The sequence below is a fragment of the Melanerpes formicivorus genome, unplaced genomic scaffold, assembly GCF_026170545.1.
Source record: "Melanerpes formicivorus ecotype bairdi unplaced genomic scaffold, bMelFor1.0.p_v2 SCAF_38, whole genome shotgun sequence".
Taxonomy (NCBI): Eukaryota; Metazoa; Chordata; class Aves; order Piciformes; family Picidae; genus Melanerpes; species Melanerpes formicivorus.
In genome coordinates, this window is record NW_027142390.1 from 1,134,505 (window position 1) to 1,150,539 (window position 16,035).

Below are 16,035 nucleotides of genomic sequence, written 5' to 3' on the forward strand. Positions count from 1 at the left end.
TGTGTGCTGGCACTGCCCAGCTCAGGCACTGCCCAGCTCAGGCTCTGCCCAGCTCAGGCTCTGCTCAGGGCTGGCACTGCCCAGCTCAGGCTCTGCTCAGGGGCTGGCACTGCCCAGCTCAGGCTCTGCTCAGGGAGCTCCTTGCTGAAGCTCAGGGCAGCTTGGCACAGCCAGGGGCTGCTCCTAGCAGGGAGAAGCTCAGGGCAGAGCTCCTGCCAGGGCCTGGGCTGCACAAAGCCTCTGCCTCAGGCTTGCTGCTGGCCACCCCAAGGGCACTGCCACAGCTTGTGCCAGCCCTTGGGGGGCAGGAGGGCAGAGGTGGCAGCTGTGGGGAGCAGCAGCCAGCACAGGGGAGCCTCAAGTGCCCCCCAAGGGACTGCAGCCCCTGCAGGGCATCTTCAGGAGCCAGCTGAGGGCTGCCCAGGGCCAAGCCTCTCCTTCCCTGGCTGCTGTGCCAGCAGCACTCTGTCCCTGCTGCCTTCCAGCCCCAGCCCTGTGCTCCTCCATCCAGCTCCTGCCTCTGGTTCCCAGCTGGTGCTGAGCCCAGGCTGGGCCTTGCCCAGTGCCTGCCCCCAGCACCAGTGGTGCCAGTGGTGCCCTCCTTGCCCTCAGGGCTGGGCTTGGCTCTTGCTTTGTGTCTCTGTGTCTCCAGCCCATGGCATTGTTCTTCTCCCCAGCCCAGCTGCTTGAGTTCCTCTCCCAGCCCAGCAGCCTCTCTCCCTTCTTCCCTCTGGGAGTGCAGAGAGGCTCCTGGAGAGCCTCTGGCCCTCAGGGGGTGCCCAGCTCTGATCCTTCCCAGGTGGCTGACACCAAACCTTCCTCCCGAGCTCTGCTTCCCTGCACTCCAAACCCAGCCCTCAGCAGCCAGGCTCCAAGCCCAGCCCAGCCTCCAGGCCCTCACGGGCAGGCACAGCCTCTGAAGCCCCAAGCCCTGGGCTGGCTCCCACTGCAGATTAACCCAATGGAGGCTTGGTCAGGAGGAAACCTCTCTGCCAGAGGAGCAATTCAGCTGCAGAACCCAGAGCTGGCATGCAAACCTGAATTAATAGCTTCATGTAATTCAGTTCTTGCTGGTTGCCTGGAAACTAACTTGGGGGGGGTGAGGAGAGGGGAAAAAAGGAAAAGCACCAACAGTAATGAGCCTGAAGAGCTTAATAGGGAGGTGCTGATGGCACCAAGCAGGCAGGCAGCCTGATGTGTCTCTAACAAAATCACTCCAATCGCTCCTTGAGCATCAGATGTCCTTCTGAGCAACAGGCTCCAAGGCTGAAGGGGAGCAGGGATGGCAGAGTGCTGCTGGGGAGCCTGCAGGGCAGCGCCTGGCAGGCTGGGATGTGCTGGCAGAGCAGCTCCAGCCCGGCCCTGCCCCCTGCCCCTCTCTCCCTTGGGGCTTTGCCACAGGCCAGAGGCCATGCTCTCTGCCAGCAAAGGCTTCCTGCATCCCTGGGGGTGGCAGCTGGCCTGGCCAAGCCCCCCAGCCGGCCCCTGGAGCTGGGGAAGGGGCTGCAGGGCAGGATTGCTGAGGAGCAGCTGAGGGGCCTGGGGGCTCAGTGCTCCCTTACTGAGACACCAAGAGGCTGGCACTTGTCCCTAGCCCCCCAGCTGCCTCCCCCCAAGCCCAGGCTCACCTGCAGCAGCAAAGCAGAGAGCAGAAGCCACCACAGAACCATTCATCCTCCACAACCTGAGGCAAGACAGACAGCAGCAGCAGCTCTGCCTCCTGCAGCTCCCTGGGAGCTGTGGCTATAAACAGGGTTCAGACAGCAGCTCTCTTCTGCTCCCAGCAGCACAAGACCTCTTGGTAGCACTGCAGAGGCAAGGGAGGCTTCACAGAGCAGCCTCCAGGAGCTGAGGGGCTCCAGCAGAGCTGGGGAGGGACTGGGGACAAGGGCTGGGAGGGACAGGGGGAGGGACAGTGGCTGTGAGCTGGAGAGGGGAGACTGAGACTGGGGATGAGGAAGAGATTGTTGGCAGTGAGGCTGGGGAGAGCCTGGCACAGGCTGCCCAGGGAGGCTGTGGCTGCCTGGAGGTGTTCAGGACCAGGCTGGATGAGGCCTGGAGCAGCCTGGGCTGGTGGGAGGGCTGGGCTTGGCTCTTGCTTTGTGTCTCTGTGTCTCCAGCCCATGGCATTGTTCTTCTCCCCAGCCCAGCTGCTTGAGTTCCTCTCCCAGCCCAGCAGCCTCTCTCCCTTCTTCCCTCTGGGAGTGCAGAGAGGCTCCTGGAGAGCCTCTGGCCCTCAGGGGGTGCCCAGCCCAGCCCTGCCCCTTGGCAGAGTCATCCCATGAGGACTACAACTCTCACAGAGCCAGGACAGAAGCACAGAGGGTTGGAAGGGACCTCTAGAGCTCATCCTCTCCATCCCACCTGCACTCAGCAGGGAGATCTGCAGCCAGGGCAGGTTGCTTGGGGCCCCTTCAGGCCTGCCCTTGCTCTGGCATCCTCTGGGGTGCTGCAGCTCAGACTTGCCCCTGATGGCTCTCAGAGTGGCTGAGCTCACTTCTGAGTGGCCAGGAACCAATTGTGGCTCGGGTGCTGCTGGTGGAATCCTTCCCACCCCATCTCCCTTCTTCCCTTTGGGAGTTCAGAGAGGCTCCTGGAGAGCCTCTGGCCCTGGTGGCCAGCCCAGGCCTGCCCATTCCCAAGCCCCAGGGCCAAGAGCAGACCAAACTGCAGCCCTCTGTCGTTTTTAAGCCCAGAAAAGCTGAACCTTCCCATCAGGAGAGCAGAAGAATTGCTTTAATTAGTGGAAGCATTCCAAGTGGAGGGAGAAGCAATTGCCTGCTCTCCCCCTTCATCCCCTGATGCTGGTATCAAACCACCTTCATCCCTCCCAGGCTGAGGCACAGAAGAGCCTCCTCAGGGAGGATTTGGTTGATGTTAATGCCAAAGAAATAAATAATGAAAGCCATCTCCTTGTTCTCTTTTGCTTCCTGAGGGCTGCACAGAGAAGCTGCCCAGCAGAGCTGTGCTGGCTCCAGCTCCAGCTCACACTGCAGCCTGGGGGTTGGTGCAAAACAAGGTGGTGGTGGGGAAAGGATGATCTCAATTGGAGCTAACAGGAGACTGTGGAAGGAGAGGGAAACAGAGGAGAGCCTCTGGTGCTCAGAGGGCGTTCAGCACCCTGCACCTGTGAGCCTGATCAGTTCGTGGCTGCTCCAGCATCCCCTGCACAACCATCACTGCACTGCTGGCTGGGGGAGCTGCTGCAAGCACCCAGCCAGGAGCACAGAGGAGCCTGGCCTTTGGGACCTGTGAGGGCTGCAGGCAGAGGGCTGCAGGCAGAGGGCTGCAGGGAGAAGGCTGCAGGGAGAGGGCTGCAGGCAGAGGGCTGCAGGCAGAGGGCTGCAGGGAGAAGGCTGCAGGGAGAGGGCTGCAGGCAGAGGGCTGCAGGCAGAGGGCTGCAGGGAGAGGGCTGCAGGGAGAGGGCTGCAGGCAGAGGGCTGCAGGGAGAGGGCTGCAGGCAGAGGGCTGCAGGCAGAGGGCTGCAGGGAGAGGGCTGCAGGGAGAGGGCTGCAGGCAGAGGGCTGCAGGCAGAGGGCTGCAGGGAGAGGGCTGCAGGGAGAGGGCTGCAGGCAGAGGGCTGCAGGCAGAGGGCTGCAGGGAGAGGGCTGCAGGCAGAGGGCTGCAGGGAGAGGGCTGCAGGGAGAGGGCTGCAGGCAGAGGGCTGCAGGCAGAGGGCTGCAGGGAGAGGGCTGCAGGGAGAAGGCTGCAGGGAGAGGGCTGCAGGAAAAAAGGTTCCTCTGGAGGCTGGGAGAGGCTGGCCTGAGATCTGAGAGACTTGAGTGGGAGGCTTGCAGCAGCCTTCTCCTTTGGCCACTCTGGAAAGAGAATTCAAGGTGGAGCTGCTGCAGTGCCAGGCAGGCACAAGGCTCTGCTGCTGCCTTCTGGGGTGCTGTAAGGGGAGGTGAAGCTTGATGCTTCCCCCAGAGGGGAGAAGGGAGGGAGGCTGGTGGGGTGGGAGAGAGGCTCAAGCAGCTGGGCTGGGAAGAAGAGACACAGAGACACAAACCAGCTGGGATGGGAAGAGCAATGCCATGGGATGGAGACACAAACCAGCTGGGCTGGGAAGAAGAACAATCCAGTGATGGAGAGAAGGACTGAAGCTTGAAGAGGGCAGATTGAGACTGGAGATGGGGAAGAGACTCTTGGCAGTGAGGCTGGGGAGAGCCTGGCACAGGCTGCCCAGGGAGGCTGTGGCTGCCTCCTGCCTGGAGGTGTTCAGGACCAGGCTGGATGAGGCCTGGAGCAGCCTGGGCCCCAGCACAAGGCAGAGGGTTGGAGCTGGGGGAATTTTGAGGTCCCTTCCAACCCAACCCACTCTGTGGATGGAGAGGTGACAGAACAGAACAGCTGCAGGAGGAGCCAAGGAGGAGCCCATGCAGGGACCCTGTGAGCTCCAGCTCCCCACCACCACCAACCTCTGCCTGCAGCTGGCTGGGAACGCTTGCTGGGGGCAGTGGAAGGTGAGGGAAGGCTGGGGGCAACCAGAAACTCCAAGCAAACCTCCCCATGCATCTTCCACCTCCCCTCTGGTGGTGAGCAAGGGGGAGCAAAGCTCAGGCCTGAGCTCTCTTGACAAGTGTGAGCTGCCAGGAGCTCCTTTGCCATGTGTGTGATGGCAAACCCTGGCCCCCAGCCTGCCTGCTGGCTGAGGTCACTGCAAAGGTGCAGGCAGCACATCCCAGCAGAGTGAGGGCTGTGCTGCTCAGATATTTCTCCACCTCATGCCTTGCCTGGTTACCATGACACCCAGGCACCCAGGCCTGCCTCCTCTCCTCTCTCTCTCTAGACATGCAGGCTGGAATTTCATCTTCCCTGCACAAGCACAGCCCCCAGCCCCTGCCTGATGCCACAGAGCAGCAGGCTGGCATCACTTCATGCCCAGCACACACTGAGTGACCTCCAGGTGCTGATGCTCCTGCCCTGGGGGGCTTCCACCTCGGGGATTTCTCCTCCTGCTTGTAAGCCTCACCCAGAACCTTGCTGCTCACTGGGAGGTGGAAAAACCCTGGAAGAGGAGAGCCACAGCATGCCACAGCTCCTGAAATCCCTGCTTCAAACTCGACCTTGCTCTGGGTGGTGAATGAGGGCTGCTGCTGGTTCAGGAGCCCTGGGAGCTCTCTTTCCTTCCTGGTCTTAGTGCAACCTTCAGGCAAAAGCTTATTGATAATTAATGCCAGCATGGGGAGGGGCAGAAAGGAGCTCTGGAGCTCCCCCAGCCCAAGCCCCCTGCTCCAGCAGGGCTCCCACAGCACCCTGCCCAGCAGCACAGGGACCAGGGGGGGTTGGGAGCTCTCCACACCAGGAGACTCCACAACCTCTCTGGGCAGCCTGCTCCAGGCCTCCAGCACCCTCACAACAAACAACTTTCTCCTCCTGCTCAGGTGGAACCTCCTGGGTGCCACTCTGTGTCCCCTGCCCCTTGTGCTGTCCCTGGGCACCACTGAGCAGAGCCTGGCCCCAGCCTCTTGCCCCCCACAGCTCCTTCAGCTCTTGCTGAGCATTGCTCAGCTGCCCTCTGGGGCTGCTCTGCTGCAGGCTCTCAGCCCCAGGGCTCTCAGCCTCTGCTGCTCCCAGAGCTGCTCCAGGTCCCCTCAGCAGCTTCCCAGCCCTTAGATCCTTGGGTCCCCAAGCAGATGGCTTTGTTCCTAGCCCTGGCATGAGCCTGCCCACTCTTGGTGGCAGGGCTGCTCAGTGGGCACAGCACAGCTCTGCCAGCCAGGTCCCTGCCAGCAGCCCAGGCTGCAGGTTCAGGACAGATCCATTTCCACCCCTTCCAAGCTGGTGCCAGAGTGGCCTCCTTTGTCTTGGCTGCTGATCTTTTGGGGCTTACTTGAAGCTTGCTGAAATCTGCAGGAGGAAATTGCCACCTCTCCTACACCAGCACTGAGGTGGAAATCAAAGACATTCCCCTGCACAGCCTCAGGCCTCGCTCCTCCTGTCCTGCACTGTGTTCCTCACCCCTGGGACAATGATTCAGAGCTGGGTTTCTGGTGAGAGGTCTTTCAAGCCCTGCTGCCCACACACAAACCTTATTTCTCTTCAGACAGAGCCAGGATTGCTGCTCAGACAAAAGCATTGCCCTTACCTCCAGTGCAGCAGGCAGCAAGGTGCAGCTCAGCCTCTGCCTTGTCCTGGCTTTGATCTCTCAGCAGGGACGTTGGTGGCTGTGGGAAGGAGGACCCAAAGCTTTCATCATCTTCCTCGTCACCTGGAAGGCTTTCCTGCCCTTGGGGGATGGCCTGGGTGAAGCTGTGCCAAAACAAACACAGAGTCCCAGGATGGGTTGGGTTGGGAGGGACCTCGGAGCTCAGCCAGCTCCCAACCCCCTGCCATGGGCAGGGACACCTCCCACCAGCCCAGGCTGCTCAAGGCCTCATCCAGCCTGGTCCTGAACACCTCCAGGGAGGGAGCAGCCAGAGCAGAGCACTCCTTGAACTCTATTGATGTATTCTGAGCAACAGAAGAAAGCATAAACAGAATAGACTTGGATTTGTTATGTTCAGCTGGAGCCTCCTGGGTGCCACTCTGTGCCCCCTGCCCCTTGTGCTGGCCCTGGGCACCACTGAGCAGAGCCTGGCCCCAGCCTCTTGCCCCCCACAGCTCCTTCAGCTCTTGCTGAGCATTGCTCAGCTGCCCTCTGGGGCTGCTCTGCTGCAGGCTCTCAGCCCCTGCTGCTCTCAGCCTCTGCTGCTCAGAGCTGCTCCAGGCCCTCAGCATCCTTGCAGCCTGCCCTGGGCTCTCTCCAGTTGCAGCCATCAGGGCAGGAGGGAGCTGCTCTGCCTGGGACCACAGCAGGCTTGAGGCAGCTCTGGGGCTCTGGAGGACTGCAGAAGCACCAAGAGAAGCTGTGCTGCTTCCACCCCCCTGCATCCAGCTGCCCTTTGCCTCCCAGGCTCTGCTCACATCTCCATGCAGCAGGCAGCAGCTCCTGGGCTGCTTTACCACCCACAGGCTGGAGCAGGGCTGCAGGGGAACCTTGCCCTGGTCCTTGCCTGCAAGAACAACTTCCTAGGCACAGCCTCAGGCCACCCCTTCCTCTGAGAGCCATCAGCACCACCATGAAGCCAGCAAAGCAGCAGCACCACTCCAGCCTGCAGGCTGCTGGGCTCTTCCCTCAGCCTTTCTGCTCAGCCAAGAGCTCCCACAGGAGTGGTTTTGTATCTCCAGCCCACTTGAGCCTAACCCAAGTACTGCACTTGCACTGCCAGGTTGAACTGCTCCCCCAAGCCCTCCAGCTCAGAGCAAAGCTCCCCTGGAGCCTTTCCTGGAGCCCAAGCACTCTCCAGGCCACTGCTCTGCAGGCACAATTAGCCACGGGAAGGCTGCAGTGACCTGCTGGGAACGAGCCCAGCCCTTCGGGTCCTGCTGAGCTCTCCCCTTCCCCTCCCGCAGCCAAGAGCTCAAGGACCTCTTCTGCAGCAGCTGCAAAGCATCCTCCTGCCAGGAGAGCACCTGGGGAGCCTCTCCCCTGGGGGGGTTGGGGGGTGGAGGGTGAGATGGCCTCTGGCAGCTGGGTGCTGGCACATGGAGAAGATAGCACTGGGGCTACCAAGCTGGTGAGGCCAGGAGCGAGGGGGCTGGGGCTGCAGCACTCCCCTGCCCTGCTCCCCCTGCCCTGCTCCCCCTGCCCCTGGGGGCTCTCCCATCCCTGGCACTCCAGGAGCCCACCACTCCCCTTCTCCATCCTCAGAGAGCAATCCCAAGCACATCTCCCACAGCAGCTTCAAAGCACCCTCCCCCTGCAAGGAAACCACCTGGGGAGCCTCTGCCCTGGGGTGCTCAGGGACTGCAGTGTGCCAGCTGGGTGCTGGCATGGGGAGAGGTTGGGGATGGAGGGAGGGGGAGATGCCCTCTGGGTGCTGGCACAGGGAGAGGTTGGGGATGGAGAGGGTGAGATGCCCTCTGGCAGCTGGGTGCTGGCACAGGGAGAGGTTGGGGATGGAGGGAGGGGGAGATGCCCTGTGGCAGCTGGGTGCTGGCACAGGGAGAGGACAACTCTGGTGCTGCCAACCTCCACTGCTGCACAGTGAGGGTGGTGAGACACTGGCCCAGGCTGCCCAGGGAGGTGGTCGAGGCCCATCCCTGGAGGGTGCTGCTGTGTCCCTGGGCAGCCTGCTGTGGCTGGAGCTGTCCCTGCTGCCTGCAGGGGGCTTGGACAAGATGCCCTTGGAGGCTCCCTTTCAACCTGCTGCCCTCTGTGCACCTGCTGAGGCCACTGGTGATGGTTTGGGGCTGCAGCTGCAGCAGGAAGCTAGGGGGAGGGATGAGAAGATCTCAGGCAGCTTGGTGAAGGGGAGAGGGCAGCTCCATGGGTGGGTGAGATAAATCTAGAGCTTGTCGTGATCAAAAGCTTTCCCCCCCCAAAAAATAAAGAGCTGAAGCCAGAGAGGGAGAGAGAGAGAGAGGGGAGGGGGAGAGGAGCAGAGAGCTCCCAGCAGCCAGAGTAAACCCAAGCAACAGAATTAGAAACAAGCTGGGTTGCAAAACGTGGTCACCAGAATGCATCACCATGACAATTCCTGCTAGAAGCAACAAGGGCTTGGCTGCTGGCAGAGCTGGGGGAGTGAGCTTGCTCCCTCCACAGCACAATGCAGCTCCCAGCAGCAGCACTCAGATGCACAGCCTGGGAGCAGGGGCTCTGGGCTGGCATGGGGGGGCCAGCAGCAGGTGTGAGAGCTCCAGGACACAGAGCATCAACCTCAGGCTGGCCCTGGGGGAGGGTCTGCAGAGCAGGGCTGGGCAGGGGCTGGGGGTGTTCAGCGTGGAGGAGAGGAGGCTGAGGGAGGCCTCCTTGCTCTCTGCAGCTCCCTGGGGGGAGGCTGGAGGGAGCTGGGGTTGGGCTCTGCTCCTTGTCTCAGGGCACAGAAGGAGAGGAAACGTCACAGAATCACCAAGGCTGGAAGAGACCTCAAGGATCATCGAGTCCAAGCTGTCCCCACAGACCTCATGATTAAACCATGGCACCAAGTGCCACATCCAGTCCCCTCTGGAACACCTCCAGGGACAGGGACTCCACCACCCCCCTGGGCAGCCTCTGCCAGGCCCTGAGCACTCCTGCAGCACAGAGATTGTTCCTCCAATCCAACCTAAACCTTCTCTGCTGCAGCTCGAGGCCATGTCCTCATTGGTTACTTGAGAGAAGAGACCAAGACCAAGCTCACTGCAGCCTCCTCTCAGGGAGCTGTCTCCACCACCTGCTCCCAGTCCCTGGCCACTCTGGCAGCAAAGAAATCCTTCCTGGTACCCAGGAAGCTTCTTCAGCTCCTTCCTGCTGCCAGAGTGGCAAAGGGCACTGGGGGGGAACCAGAGAGTGGACCACTGGGGACTGCTTGGGCTCCACACACAGCCCAGCCCTGTCAAAGCCACAGGGATGCATTTCTAACACTGGGGTTTGGGTAACTTCATAGAGTTATTTAGGTTGGGAAAGGCCTCTGAGCTCACCCAGTCCAGCCAGCAACCCAACCCCTCCATGGCCACCAAACCCTGGCCCCAGGGTTCTTGCACACCCCCAGGGCTGGGGGCTCCACCAGCCCCCTGGGCAGCCTCTGCCAGTCCCTGGCCACTCCTGCAGCACAGAAATCCTCCCTAGTATCCAGAGAGCTTCCTGAGCTCCCTCCCCTGCAGCAGCCTGAGATTGAACCTGCCAGCTGAACACCAAGCTGCTGGCCTGCAAAGGGACAGCCCTGACAGGTACAGAGTGTGGCAGGGCAGGAGGTGTGCACAAGGCTCTGAGCACCCTGAGAAAGTCATTTGCCCTTCCCCAGAAGCAGCAAACCCCAGAGCAGAGCTGGGGCACAAGGAGGCAATGAACTGCCCTGGGGGGCTGAGGGATTCCCTGCTGGGTGCTCCTCACCTGCTGCTGGCTGCTGGCACAGGGAGAGGCTGGGCAGTGAGGGAGGGGGAGATGCCCTCTGGGTGCTGGGTGCTGGCACAGGGAGAGGCTGGGCAGTGGAGGAGGATCAGATGCCCTCTGGGTGCTGGGTGCTGGCACAGGGAGAGGTTGGGCAGTGGAGGGAGGATCAGATGCCCTCTGGGTGCTGGGTGCTGGCACAGGGAGAGGTTGGGCAGTGGAGGAGGATCAGATGCCCTCTGGGTGCTGGCACAGGGAGAGGTTGGGCAGTGGAGGAGGATCAGATGCCCTCTGGGTGCTGGCACAGGAAGAGGCTGGGCAGTGGAGGGAGGATCAGATGCCCTCTGGGTGCTGGCACAGGGAGAGGTTGGGCAGTGGAGGGAGGATCAGATGCCCTCTGGGTGCTGGCACAGGGAGAGGATGGGCAGTGGAGGGAGGATCAGATGCCCTCTGGGTGCTGGGTGCTGGCACAGGGAGAGGCTGGGGAGTGGAGGAGGATCAGAAGCCCTCTGGGTGCTGGCACAGGGAGAGGATGGGCAGTGGAGGGAGGATCAGATGCCCTCTGGGTGCTGGCACAGGGAGGGGATGGGCAGTGGAGGGAGGATCAGATGCCCTCTGGGTGCTGGCACAGGGAGAGGTTGGGCAGTGGAGGGAGGATCAGATGCCCTCTGGGTGCTGGCACAGGGAGAGGTTGGGCAGTGGAGGGAGGATCAGAAGCCCTCCTCACCTGCTGCTGTCCTGAGCAAAGCAAGGAGGGGGAAGGGGATTAAAACCAAAGGGGGGAGGGGCAATGATGGCAGAGCCATCAGCACCACAGTGTCTGTCCCAGGCCTCAGATACAAGCAATAAATCAATAAATAGCTGCAGGGAGAGGCTTTAAAATATCTGAGGAGCCTCAAAGAATAGCTTGGCTCTCCAGCCCAGTCCCATCACTTCCCCCACACTTTCTTCTCCTCCTTTTTTGCTTTTTGGGCCTTTTTTTTTTGGGTGTGGAAAGAGGCTTAAAGCTTCCAGCTCCAGAGCAGGAGCAAATGCTGGCTGCAGGGCCAAGTGTCAGCCCAGGAGCTCGGCTCTTCCCCTTGTACCTACTCCACAGGCTTCAGCCTGCAGCCTCCCAGGAGCCTGGCTGCCAGACAAACACAACAGAGAGAGAGAGAACTGCTGCCAGGGGCTGAGCTGCTGAGCACTGCCCTGCTGCTCCCTGCCCTGCTGCTCCCTGCCCTGCTGCTCCCTGCCCTGCTGCTCCCTGCCCTGCCTGTGCTGGAGGTGGTTTGCTGCTCCTCGACAGAAGTCACCCAGCAGAGAGGAACCAACTGCCAGCTCCACAGCCACAGAGCTGCCAGGGCTGGAAGGGAGCTCAAGGCTCAGCTCCAAGCCCCTGCCCTGGGCAGGGACACCTCACACCACAGCAGGTTGCTCACAGCCACCTCCAGCCTGGCTGCAAACACCTCCAGGCAGGAGGCTGCCACCACCTCCCTGGGCAGCCTGTGCCAGGCTCTCACCAGAAGTGCTGCTGGAGCACCAGGCCCAGCAGTGTGGCATCAGGAAAGCTAAGCCCCAGAGCACATCACCACAAATCCAAACCTCTGCCCCCTGGAGAGCAGCAGCCTGGCACCCAGCTGCTGTGCCTGCAGCAGGAGCCTGGCACCCAGCTGCTGTGCCTGCAGCAGGAGCCTGGCACCCAGCTGCTGTGCCTGCAGCAGGAGCCTGGCACCCAGCTGCTGTGCCTGGAGCAGGAGCCTGGCTCCCAGCTGCTGTGCCTGGGGCAGGAGCCTGGCACCCAGCTGCTGTGCCTGGGGCAGGAGCCTGGCACCCAGCTGCTGTGCCTGGGGCAGGAGCCTGGCACCCAGCTGCTGTGCCTGCAGCAGGAGCCTGGCACCCAGCTGCTGTGCCTGGGGCAGGAGCCTGGCTCCCAGCTGCTGTGCCTGCAGCAGGAGCCTGGCACCCAGCTGCTGTGCCTGGAGCAGGAGCCTGGCACCCAGCTGCTGTGCCTGGGGCAGGAGCCTGGGTCCCAGCTGCTGTGCCTGGGGCAGGAGCCTGGCACCCAGCTGCTGTGCCTGGAGCAGGAGCCTGGCACCCAGCTGCTGTGCCTGGAGCAGGAGCCTGGCTCCCAGCTGCTGTGCCTGGGGCAGGAGCCTGGCACCCAGCTGCTGTGCCTGGGGCAGGAGCCTGGCACCCAGCTGCTGTGCCTGGGGCAGGAGCCCCATAACTGGACTCATGGTCTGACAGAATGCTCTGGGTTGGAAGGGAGCTCCAAAGCTCATCCAGGCCAACCCCCTGCGCCCAGCAGGGACATCCTCCCCTGGAGCAGGTTGCCCAGAGCCCTGCCCAGCCTCCCCTGCAGCAGAATCAGCTGTTGTCTATTTCCACACCACCTCTCCTCCCAGGCCTCCCAGCTGTGCTGTGGGTGCCAGCCATGCCCCCAGCTAGGAGCAGCTGAGCTCAGAGCCACACAAGCTGCACTCTGCTGCTTCCAGCACACAGCACTCCTCCAGACCCCCACAGCAAACCCAGGCTGTTCCCACGAGCACCACTGAGGCAATAGCAGCCTGAGGCTGGGTGAGGAAGGGGAAGTGAGGCAGAGCTGTGCTTCCACCTCCATGGACAAGCTCCTCAACACCACCCCCGGGGCTGGGGGCCTGGAGAGCTGAGCCTGAGATGGGGCTGAGCTAGAGAGCACACTTTAGCAGGGCCTGCCTGGACAGCACAAGGGAGGATGGTTTGGGCTCCCAGAGGGAGACTCAGAGTGGAGAGAAGGGAGAAAGGTTTGAGGCTGAGGGTGGGGAGAGCCTGGCCCAGGCTGCCCAGAGAGCTGGGAGCTGCCCCCTGGCTGGCAGCAGTGCAGGGCAGGGTGGCTGGGGGCTGGGGGCAGCCTGCTCTGGCTGGGGCTGGGGGCAGCCTGCTCTGGCTGGGGGATGGGAGCCTGGTTGGGGCTGGGAGCAGCCTGCCCTGCTTGCAGACATCCTTGATGACTGCAGGGGGTGGACTGGATGCCCTTTAAAGGTCCCTTCCCACCCAGAGCATTCCCTGAGCCTCTGCTCCCTGCAGCCTGGTGATCATTCATGAGCTTCGCTCCCTGGTGAGTCAGCCCCAGCCAGCCAAGCCGTGCAGGCAGGGCCACATGCAGACACCCGAGGAGGGTGCTGAGGGATGCACAGCATCCTGCTAAATCATGCCAGCTCTCCCCCCCCAGCACTTTCCTGCCTGCCAGGGGAGGTTGGGCTGCTTGGGCTGCCTGACTAACACCTCGAGCTGGGGGGAGGGCAGCCTGGGGGGGGGCAGCCTGGGACCCCTCAGCACTGACTCAGTTTGCCAGCAGCTGAAGTGACGAAGTGTGGAGCTGCCCCCACAGCCCGGGGCAGGGAGCAGCAGCCAGCGAGGGGGCACAGCTCTGCTCCCCCAGCAGGAGCTATATTTGCTGGTGGCAAGGCAGGAAAACAGGCTCCTGCCACCTCTGAAAATAACCCCTGCCAGCCCCCCCAGGAACGCAGCAGATGACTGCCTGCAGGCCTGGGCAGATACTCATGCAGACAGTGACACCTCCAGTCCCTGCCTGCTGCCTGGGGAAGGCACCAGCACAGCCACCAGGGCTGCCTCTGGTCACCCCCAGGCTTCCCTCTGGCCCAGACCTGGCTGCTCTGAGCATGGAATCAGAATGGAAAGGGCTGGGAGGGAGCTCTGGAGCTCCCCAAGCCCCTGCCCCAGCAGGGCTCCCACAGCACCCTGCCCAGCAGCACAGTGCCCAGGGGGGGTTGGGAGCTCTCCACACCAGGAGACTCCACAACCTCTCTGGGCAGCCTGCTCCAGGCCTCCAGCACCCTCACAGCAAACAACTTTCTCCTCCTGCTCAGCTCCAACCTCCTGGGTGCCAGTCTGTGCCCCTTGGCCCTGGGCACCCCTGAGCAGAGCCTGGCTCTTGCCCCCCACAGCTCCTTCAGCTCTTGCTGAGCATTGCTCAGCTCGCCTCTGGGGCTGCTCTGCTGCAGGCTCTCAGCCCCAGGGCTCTCCACACCAGGAGACTCCACAGCCTCTCTGGGCAGCCTGCTCAGGGCCTCCAGCAGCCTCACACCAAAGAAGCTTCTCTGGAGGAAGGGGAGGGAGAGGAAGGGAGAGGAAGGGAGAGGAAGGGAGAGGAAGGGAGAGGGAGGGAGAGGGAGGGAGAGGGAGGGAGAGGGAGGGAGAGGGAGGGAGAGGGAGGGAGAGGGAGGGAGAGGGAGGGAGAGGGAGGGAGAGGGAGGGAGAGGGAGGGAGAGGAAGGACACATCAGAGACACTGTGAGCAGCCAAACCAATGTCAGCGGCTGGACAGCTCCTGGTGCTGAAGCGGCAGAGGGCACTGGGGGAGGGCAGGGAGCGGAGTGCTGTGGCGGTGCTGTGACTCTGCCCAGCGGTCAGCCCTCTCAAAGGCTCACTGATGCCTTTGGAACACTTTTCCTTTTGGCTTCACACAATTATCTTGCTTGGGAAAGCCTCCCGAGCTCCTCCAGCCCAGCCAGCAACCCAACCCCCCATGGCCACCAGACCCTGGCCCCCAGTGCCATGGCCACAGGGCTCTGCAGCACCCCCAGCCATGGGGACTCCACCAGCTCCCTGGGCAGCCTCTGCCAGGCCCTGACCACTCCTGCAGCACAGAAACTCTTCCTCCCCTCCAACCTCAGCCTCCCCTGGCACAGCTTCAGGCCAGTTCCTCTCCTTCCATCGCCTGAGCCTGGGGAGCAGAGCCCAACCCCCCCTGGCTGCAGCCTCCTCTCAGGGAGCTGCAGAGGGCAGGGAGGTCTCCCTCAGCCTCCTGGCTCCAGGCTGAGCCCCCCCCCAGCTCCTGGTGTTTAGAACAGTCACTGTTAAAGTATTTCAGAGGCACTGCCAGGCCCTGCAGGGCTCTGTACAATTCTATATGATCAAACACAGGATGCAAATGATCCAAGGCAAGGGCCAAGGCTGCTCAAGTGAAAGAGCTTAGGCTGGGTGTTAGGAAGGCTCCAGGCAGAGCTCAGAGCAGCCTTCTAGGACCTGAAGGGCTTCAGGAGAGCTGGGGAGGGACTGGGGACAAGGGCTGGGAGAGACAGGATGAGGGACAATGGCTTTGAGCTGGGAGAGGGGAGGCTGAGAGTGGAGAGGAGGAAGAGATTCTGGAGGGTGAGGCTGGGGAGAGCCTGGCAGAGGCTGCCCAGGGAGGCTGTGGCTGTGCCCTGCCTGGAGGTGCTGCAGAGCCCTGTGGCCATGGCCCTTGGGGCTGTGGTTCAGTGGTGATGGTGGGGCTGGGCTGCTGGCTGGACTGGCTGATCCTAGAGAGCTTTCCCTCCCAAAACAATTGTATGAAGGGGGGGGGGGGGGGGGGGGGGAAGGTTAAGGCCAGGCTGGAGGAGGCCCTGAGCAGCCTGGGCTGGTGGCAGAGGTCCCTGCTCATGGCAGGGGGTTGGAGCTGGGGGGAGCTTGGAGGTCCCTCTCATGCCAACCCCCTGTGGGATTCTCCACCCAGGGAAAGGTTTCTGCTGCTCCAGAGCTCATTTGTAAGCGGAGGGGGAGACAGGAGGAGTAAATGGCAGGAGCTGATAGCTTCATGTCACAGCAGCCAGGAGCCGTGAGGCAGGCAGGGCTGCGAGACTGGAATGAGCTGTTCAAGCACCTGGAGTGAAACAACACAAGGGCTCTGAAGTGGCAGATTAAAACCAGAGCAAAGCAAACACAACAGAAGCCAAAGCCAGCCCCAGGAGCCCCCTGGTAGCAGGTCAGGAGTGAGGAGATCTCAGCCCTGCTCCTGCCCTGCCCTGCCCTGGGATTTCCACCCCGCGGTCCTCGGTCGGAGCGGATGAGGCTGGCTGCAAATTCAAGTGTCGAGGCACAGGCTCAGCAAGCCTGCTTCAGCTGCTCCCCAAAACCCCTGCCAGGGGGGGAACAAGCAGACACAGCCCAGGCTGCTCTCTCTTGCAGCGCCTGCAGCCGGGGGGTCCTGCCTGCAAACCCCGGCACTGGCAGGCTCGGGGCACAGGGGGGGTTGGAAGGGACCTCTGCAGGGCACCCAGCCCCAGCCCCCTGCCCAGGCAGGGCCCCCTGGAGAGGGCCACACAGGGACACAACCTGCATGTCTGGGACACAACACACCCAGAGCTGCCCTCCTCCCAGGCTGAGGCCAGGGAAGGTTGAGCATCTCCTGCCCCCAGCTCCAAGCACACAGCATCCACC